Below are 8,195 nucleotides of genomic sequence, written 5' to 3' on the forward strand. Positions count from 1 at the left end.
TACAAAGATAATTATTTTGTATTTCTTGTCTCATTTGATTTAATGCAATTGGTTTAATATTGATAATTTATATGTTTAGAAAGAATAAGAATGATTTATATATATATATATATATATATATATATATATATATATGCAATTTAAATCGATTTATTTTTTTAAAAAAAAATTATATTTTTTTATTAAGAGGCCACTTTTATATTTTGCACAGAGCCTCCTAAAACTCAGAGACGCCCTTGATTTTAACCATAATTAATTTTTTTACTAATAAATAAGGTGTCATACTAAAAATGTCAACGATGCTCTAAAGAAAAGAAAGTTCGTGTTTTTTAAATTCTTATGGTTTAAGCTGTGACCTAATTGATAACGTACAATTTATACTAGATTAGATACATTTTTGTTTATTGAAATCGATATCATCAATTAAGTCATTTTTTTTATGTTATAGAAATTATGAAGATCATTAACCTCTATATCCAAAAGATGATATTTATCATTGTTAATATTTTGAACATTTTTATCGACATGGTCCATCAATATTAGAATTTACCATATTTCGTAGCTTATTTCCTATCTTCATGCAACATTTTGCCAAATTTAATCCAATAATTAAACTTAAGTGGTCAGTGAGTTTTCTCAAATGAAAGGATTCAACTTTGATTCTTAATCAAATTTTGCATACTTTTTATTATATTTTGCCTTTTAAAAAAAAAAAATCAAATTTTACATACCTTTAAATTCAAAATTACCACAATTTTTTCTCATGAAAATCAGAAGATTAACACAAAGATAAATTTGTGGAATTTAATTGTGAATATTTATGTAATATTTTACTAGCTGGAAATATTTTTGTCACCTCTCTAAAGAGAAAGAACCTCAATTGAGGTCAGAGTCTAGGGTTGAATTGTGTAATTTAAATATTGCCTGATGAAGAATGTTCAAGATAGGATGAAATTTGTTGTGATTTGTTTAATTCGGTATTGTTTCTTAGTGTGTAAGATTTTATATAGTATATTTTTTTCATTATTAAAAGTTTATATAATCAGTTTACAATAGGAGTAATTTTTAGCTGCTTTGACCAAGCTGGGTATCTGAACATGATTTTTCTTTGATTGACATTATTACAATAGTATTGCATCATTTTCATTTCATTTATTTATTTTTATTTTGCAGAAAACATCATTTTCATTCATATAGAATATAGAATATCAAAATAATTTTTTATCGATTTAGTGACTTGTGCAATACGGAGAATGGAGGTGTCCTTTGTTAGCTTTAATAGCACTTTTAAGTGCTATTGAAGCTGGTGCTATTGTAGGTCTGTAGCTATTATAGCACTTTTTAAAGTGTTATTGTATGATCAATCTTTAATAGCGCTTTTTACTCTAAAGCGCTATAGTAGATCTGTTTTGGCAACACGCTTTAATAGCGCTTTTTAGAAAAGTGCTATCATAGGTTTCAGTTTCAATAGCACTTGTGTACAAAAGTGCTATCGTTTACCCCACCTTTAATAGCACTTCATCATAAAAGCGCTATTGTATGTCTTTTTTTTTTTGTCAGTCTTTCCAACAATGGAACTTAAATTGTATTTTTGACCTGAAGCTTAATTTGAAACGTAAAACATAGGAGCAAATAATACAAAGGTCAAAAGGCAAAAACTATATTAATAAAGATATAAAAAGGCACAAAGAAGGTCAATAAGTACCATCAAATTACATGAGTCTCCCATCCTTCACAAAACAAACAAAGAAGCATGACAATATTGTGTCCAAGACAAAAACAAACTAATTATCCTAATCCCCTAGATGATGTTCATGACACTAATTATAACAAGACAAACCAATCAACCTAAGCAAATCCTCTGCCAATTGCCAAACCAAGCAAGCATCTTTCATGTTTTCAAGAAGTCCCTGAAAAATTAAAAAGAAGAGAATGGAAAAGTTTAGCAGCAGCTACATTTCATAATTTTGAGCCAACAGTCCAAAAGTTCTATAATTTATATTTACATAAACTCCACACAATAAGATAAAAATTATTGTGACACATGAGAAGTTGTCAGAGTAAAAGTAATTAAGGAACCTCAAAATCAGTGTGCAAAATGAGATGTCATCTTCTTTAAGATCAAGAGCAATATCATTCTTTAACTCTACCAATGTGTAACATCTACAATTTGTGATTCTCTCGTGACTGCAGATCAATTTACTCATTCACTAGCACATCATACGCCAATTCTCAACAGAGATCAAGTCAAAAGAATTTGGACATGGAATAATACATCAATAAGGACATGCATATACAAGAAACAAGCTTGACTACTAATATCATGATCAACTATGCCAACTTATTCATACAAATTAAAACATAATATCCATTTTCCTATGATTGATACCTAAATGCAGAAAAATGAACAAAATCATAAAATCACCCAATTCCAATAATAGAGGTGAACCTGAACACAGTTATTGACCATATATGTTTAAGTCAAGGGGACCTAGAGGCTATTTATTTGAATACATGAACTAAAGGCTAATAATGTATCAGTTGCTTTGAACTTTGATCTCATGTGGGTTCTAATATATAGTAAAACACAAACTGCATATAAATAAAAAGATGTATAAGTTGTTAATAATGTTATAAAACATTTTGATCCCCCAAAATTATCAAACAGTTCCTGAAGTATGTGACATAAAAAGCTCAAAAAAGATAAGAACAATGCAAAGAAAAATTCATGAAAACTAGAAATCAGTGTGAGAAATTGAAACAAACCAGCTTACCATCCATTTGCATCAATTACACAAATGCACTCGTCCACAAGAACAACCCCTCATAGAGCAAAATCAATAACAACAAATATCGCTTCAGCCAAGCACAAAAAGCAGCACGCGGACAAATGCATTATGCTGAAAACAAACCATAAACCTGCCCAGCAACAAATCATTGTCATGTATCCTACACAAATAAACAAAGTATAAAAAATGAGACTTAGTGGTTGATTTTGCATAAAAGTTTCCTATATTTTGAGTTCATACTCATAGACTAAGCTTTCAATGTAGGAAACTTTTGAACCAACAAGAGAAAGTGGATTTGAAGATGGTGTTTGGTTTCTCTTGACCAGTGTCTGGTTTAGTAGATTTCCAATTTCTAAATTTTCCTATATTTTGAGTTCATACTCGTAGACTAAAGTTAAGTACAATAGTGACAAATACAATTAAAATTACCTTGATTGTTGTTCAAATTTCGTCCCTTAATATAATGCCAGCACAATACAGTCATCAATCAAAATACTTACTAATGTTAACAATCATCATCAATCAAATTAACAAATAAAACCAATCAAAATGTTGGGCACTCACCTTGTACATGTCCAGGCTTGAAATTGAAAGTTCCCTTGTATATGCTGGAATCAAGCTTAGGGAGTGATTTCAACTATTTAGTGTGCTTATCATAAAGAGCAGTGAGATCGGCGGATTCGTCAAAATCAAAATAATCTATGGAGTTCATGACTGACCCTGCGATTTTTGTAAATACTAATCAAATTAAAAATTAACAATAAAAATAAAATCGATGTTCTCACCTTGTACAGGTCTAGGGGCGAAATCAAATGTGTTCGTGATTTAGGAAAAGTAGAAAAAATATAGAGAAATTAGGGTTGTTACTCTTAATTGCTCTTTCCATGTATATTGATTCTTGGCCTTTCTTGCTAGAACCTAAAACACATACAAAAAGACGTATAAAAAGGGAGTGAGGGTATTAGAGGTATTGGGCGCGAGAAATTAGGGTTCGACATTGAGGGTTGGGAGAGAACTTACGAGATTTAGGGTTCGGCGCAGATTGAGGTTGAAATATGAGAGTGTTGGCCCAAAACAAAGGAGATGGAGGTTCAACGAGATTGAGATCTGAGAGTGGAGAGCGATGGAACGATATGGAGGATTCAGGTTTTTTTAAGGAATGAAGTTAGATCTGCGATTTTAAGAACGATGCGTAAAATATTTAGTTTATTTTTTTTGAAGCATAGTGTTTTTTTTCACTGGAAAGTGCTATCTAAGAATAATAGCGCTTTTGGAAAGTGCTATCTAAGGTATATGTATTATAGCGCTTGTACCAAAAGTGCTATAAAAGTTTTTTGATAAATTTATTTTATTATCTACAATAACACTTTTATAGTAAAGTGCTATTATAACCATTTGAGTGAGATCTTTAATAGAACTTCTATAAAAGTGCTATTAAATTAGTGTTATTGTAAGTCAAAATTGTGGTAGTGAATGTTGATTTGGAGTAGTACATATTTGATTTAAGAGCACTCTCTCACATAGCTCTCTAGTATTTTCTATAAATTTATTTATTCAATTTTTTATGTTTCGGTGATAAATAATGGTCCCGTGTCTATTTTAATAAAAAAATTATAAATTTTATTATAAATATTTAGGGTAATTTAGTAAGTTTGATACTAATTAACTTTATTATTATTAATGGTTAGTAATAAACTTGATTGGAATCGCTTTATTTTTTTTATGAAAAATATTGTTTATGTTTTTTTATAAAGTATTTTTTTTATTAATTATTTCTATATTCTTATTTCTATGCGGTTTCTTCTTATTTTTTCTATATTCTTTCTATAATTTTTTTATTGACTAAACTTTATATAATACTTTTATTGTTTTTTTTTTCCTATTTTTATTGACTAAACTTTCTATGCGTATAGATTGTTCTGTTTTGTTTCTGTCTATAATTTGTTTTGTTAATTAATGTCGAAAAAAATTTTCAAAAATTAAAAAAAGATCTTTTTAAGCATATCATTTTTTTTGTATTTATCTTATATTCTTTCTATATAGTTTTTTATATTTTTTTTAGTGAAATTACAATAAAGGATATAAAACTTGCAACGTGGTTAAAAACAATAAGGATAATTTCGAAACTATGGTGGTAATCGATTTTTATATATTAATAATAGATAACGAACTAATAATATAACGAAAATAAAATTCTTCAATTTATGCAGATCAATCAATAAATAAATAGAAGTTAATAAAACAAAATAAAAGTATAAGAGAACACCAAAAATTTTACGTGAATAATTCTTGATGGTAAAATATTGTCAATTGTTCAGATCAAATAAATAACTTCACTTAGGTCAAATAAGGATACAAGAGTGTAAGATAATTTAGGCTGTGCCTTTTCATAGATCATATATATATATATATATATATATATATATATATATATATATATATATATATATATATATATATATATATATATATATATATATATATATATATATATATATATATATTATAAAAATATGTTGGCATGATTCTATTAATCATTTACCATCAATGTTTATAATAATCTTTCTATATTTACATATCTAATACACCCTCGTAGTCGAAACTGGAGGTGACGAATGTTGAGACTATCACGAAAGTCATCAAAGAGTTGCAACGGAAGTCCCTTTGTGAAGATGTCTGCAATCTAAAAATGCGAGGGAATATGTAGAACGCGTTTTTGACCGCGGAAAACTTTCTCACTCACGAAATGTATATCCATATTTCAATATGCTTGGTGCGCTGATGTTGAACAGGGTTGTCGGAAAGATAAACCGCGCTGATGTTGGCACAATATACTAAAATAGCTTTTGTGACATGACAACATAGTTTCAAGAGTAAGTTGTGTAGCCAACAAGATTCAGCCACAACATTAGCTACTCCTCTGTATTCGTCTATTGGTGTGGTGGGTGGTTTGCAAGAGGACATACCGAATCGTTCTATAATTTCTTCCACATATTTCTTTTGAGAGAGAAAAATACCTTCAGAATGCCGGGTAACAGAAACACCCAAAAAATAACTGAGAGGCCCCAAATCCTTCATGGCAAACTCAGAACTCAGTTAGGCCATAATAGAACTTCGAAGAGTGTCAGATGATGCATCAAGAATAATGTCATCCACATACAGAAGAATATAAACGATGTCATTTCCATGATGATATATAAAGAGAGAGTGGTCAGACACACTGTGAGAGAAACTCATTGTAGCTACATAATCAGTAAAGCGCTGGTACCATGCACAAGGTGCTTGTTTGAAACCATATAGAAATTTCTTTAATAAACAGACATGATCAGGAAACTGAGGATTACGAAATCTAGGAGGTTGATGCATGTATACGGTTTGTTCCAGGTTCCCATGCAAGAAAGCATTTTTAACATTGATGAAGACACCATGATTTAAATAGAGCGACATTGAGAACCATGCGAATGATAGCCGATTTGACTACAGGACTGAATGTGTCACCACAATCGACACCAATTTATTGATTTGCACCATTACCTACAAGGCGACACCAGTTTGTAAATGATTATAATAGAATCATGCCAACATATTTGTATGATGTACATATACTATTATCTAATAAAGAGAATCTCAATGTGATGCACAAAAGTGTTAACAACCAACCGAAAAACAAAACCACAAAAACTTACGAATAAGAATAATAAGATGAAAATATCTAAAAACTGGAGCTTCAGTAGGAATAGAATATCTTAGATCAGACCTTATTTTGACGATTCGAACAATGAAAGTGTGAACAGATCGAGATGTTGCGAATCTACCATTTGAAAATCAGTAACATCCAACAGTTAATGAATCAGGAATTGCTATTTTACTGATCAAACTAGTTTAAAAAAAATGAAAATTGATTTTTGTCTTCTTTAATTTCCACTCTTTAAATGTTGTTCTTCTCTTCGATATTCACTCCCTTGAGAATCCTAAGATGACCCTCTCCACTTAGAATAAGTGATGTATAATGCTAAACATATTTAGACTTTTTATTTATTTTTTAATTAAATATATTTAGACTTTTGTCTACATATAGAATGGATCCCAAACCCAATCAGTAAATATATTAGATGGTCTAAATCATTTAACATAAAATAATAATTAAGCAGGAATTAATTTGATCATATAGTAGGGGTGTGTGGGGTAGCTCAGTTGGCACTTGCTGACTGAGCAGGTGTAGTGTAGGCTGTTGGTCAGGGGTTCGATCCTTGGCAGCAGCAATTGTAGTATTTTCTTTGTAAATAAGTTGGTGGTACTTATAAACCATCAACTTTTATTAAAAAAAAAAAAAAATTGATCATATAGTAGATAAATCTTTTTATTTCCCCATGGTAAACGAAACTCCTTTTTAATGTGTGGAATAGTTAAGAAACATGAGGTCACATGATTAGTAATGATGATTAATATTGGTCCATTAGATTAAAACAAAATAAAGGGTTAGGATGTGGAGTAAGTCAAAAGAGTTACTCTTGGAGTCAATATAACCTTCAAGTAGTACCAGCTAGACATCAACATATATGCAACTATATCTCTTTCTGCTGCTTCAAAAAAGAAAATTGTATCTATTTATTAATTTCATATATTGAAAGAGAATATACCAATATTTTAAGTACACAATGGTGATGGCTTATAAAACAAGGCAGTTTAGTCGGAACTCGATTCCATTATTATTATTATTATTATTATTATTATTATTATTATTATTATTATTATTATTATTATTATTATTATTATTATTATTATTATTATTATTATTATTATTATTATTATTATTATTATTATTATTATTATTATTATTATTATTATTATTATTATTATTATTATTATTATTATTATTATTATTATTATTATTATTATTATTATTATTATTATTTTATTATTATTATTATTATTATTATTATTATTATTATTATTATTATTATTATTATTATTATTATTATTATTATTATTATTATTATTATTATTATTATTATTATTATTATTATTATTATTATTATTATTATTATTATTATTATTATTATTATTATTATTATTATTATTATTATTATTATTATTATTATTATTATTATTATTATTATTATTATTATTATTATTATTATTATTATTATTATTATTATTATTATTATTATTATTATTATTATTATTATTATTATTATTATTATTATTATTATTATTATTATTATTATTATTATTATTATTATTATTATTATTATTATTATTATTATTATTATTATTATTATTATTATTATTATTATTATTATTATTATTCCCTCCGGTCCTATATATAAGAAAAACTTGACTTTTTAGATTCATTGTAGAATGAATGTATTTAGACTACATTATAGTCTAGATACATCTATTTTA

At 27.5% G+C, this 8,195-nt stretch overlaps 1 long non-coding RNA gene across 5 annotated transcripts; it reads right to left on the reverse strand.

The window, feature by feature from the left end:
- Positions 1–1,636: 1,636 nt before the first annotated feature.
- Positions 1,637–4,064, reverse strand: LOC123921072. Of its 5 annotated transcripts, none has more exons than XR_006813914.1 (5): positions 3,810–4,064; positions 3,657–3,707; positions 3,354–3,509; positions 2,080–3,243; positions 1,637–1,910 (listed from the first exon to the last, which is right to left on the reverse strand). It is a non-coding gene; the product is annotated as an uncharacterized LOC123921072 (long non-coding RNA). The 5 variants fall into 5 exon arrangements; XR_006813913.1 differs by having other exon boundaries at positions 2,080–2,919; positions 3,219–3,509; XR_006813912.1 differs by having other exon boundaries at positions 2,080–2,949; positions 3,219–3,509.
- Between the last annotated feature and the right edge of the window lie 4,131 nt (positions 4,065–8,195).

Source organism: Trifolium pratense, linkage group LG4, assembly GCF_020283565.1.
Source record: "Trifolium pratense cultivar HEN17-A07 linkage group LG4, ARS_RC_1.1, whole genome shotgun sequence".
Classification (NCBI taxonomy): Eukaryota; Viridiplantae; Streptophyta; class Magnoliopsida; order Fabales; family Fabaceae; genus Trifolium; species Trifolium pratense.